Genomic DNA, 1,389 nt, shown 5'->3' with positions numbered 1-1,389 from the left:
GCAAGGAATCAAGGAGCCCCTACATCTTTGCTTTTAGGAAAACTGTGGTGTTATCATTTCTCTCTCTACAGGTGTTGACATAAATATGCTAAATGCTCTGGGTGTCATAAAAATTTGGTTTCTGTCTTTGCAGACTTTGTTGTTACTTCGGAGCAAATGGATCTTTTGTCTGTATAGCGTGTATGGTCAAGCTGGGGGCCGCAGGAGACTAGCTGCGGAGACCTGTAGGAGGGACAGGACAGCCTCACAGTCACGGTCACCTCACTCTGCGGGAGACGGTGGAAATGAACTGGACTGGCTGGAAGTCATTCTGCAGGCATTCCTCACCAGACAGAATACGCCAGACTTTGGCAAGGTATTTCTGTTGGACTGTTTTCTGTTGTGGGTGTTCTGCTGGAGCCAGAGGGCCAGGTCATATCTGGGGACAGGGGTGGGGGACAGGGTAGGGCAGGCTTTTCCTGAAGGGAGTGTCTGTTTTCTCTCAGCCATTCTGGGACGAGGCAGATTCTGGTTGAGGGAAAGAGAAGGTGGGCCACTGACTAAAAAGGGGTGAAAAGTTCCTTCTTCTTCCCCAGCAGAAGAGTGTAAAATGTGGCACAAGTCTGGGGACTTCTGTAGGGGGACAGGGCTCCTTTTTCCAGGTGGAGGCAGGAGACAGCCCTTTAAGGGACCTCAGAGCAGGTCTGAGCCTGAGGTCTCAGGAACCCATCTCTAGCAGTACTATGAGGCTCTGTACTATATACAGTCCATTTCATTGTGCCCAAGCCTTCAGTGATGTCTTGTTCATTTCAACTTAGTTTTTGTGGTGGCATGAGGATCAAAGGAAGATTTGGCTTGGGTCTGCAAAGGGGCCGTGGTGTCCTCTCCTTGAGGCCAGAGCTGGGGATACAGTGATGGGCCCAAGGCCCAGTAATCTTCAAGAATCATTGGCAGCATCAGTAGGTAAGGCAGCAAGGAGGAATAAAGGGAATTTATTGCACACACACAAGATATCATCCTGCATGTTCTCAAAAATACCTAGGCATCACTTTACAAGGGCTAGGATCCAAAATCATGCTGGTGGGGTCTGGAAGCTTCATCACGAATATATATAATAGAATGTGGTGATCTAAGGTTAGAGTTGCAGGCTGGTGAGAGGCTGTTTTTTTGGACCCAGTGACTGGGCAGCATCCCAGGTGAGGCAGGCCACCAGGCCAAGCAGGTCTTATTCTGTGCCCTCAAGTTTTGCCTTTCCGTGAGATGCTTCCACTCCAGTTCCTGTTGCCGCCACCCAGCTTAGTCCCAGGGAATGCTGCTCCCTCGTCAACACGTTGGCCTGAGCAAGGATAAAGCTCAAATCTCTTGAACATGGTGCTATCTCAATACTAAGAGAAGTTAACTCATACTAAA

Source organism: Balaenoptera borealis (genome assembly GCF_965194805.1).
Source record: "Balaenoptera borealis genome assembly, chromosome: 2".
Taxonomy (NCBI): Eukaryota; Metazoa; Chordata; class Mammalia; order Artiodactyla; family Balaenopteridae; genus Balaenoptera; species Balaenoptera borealis.
Note: the sequence above shows the minus strand (reverse complement) of the source record.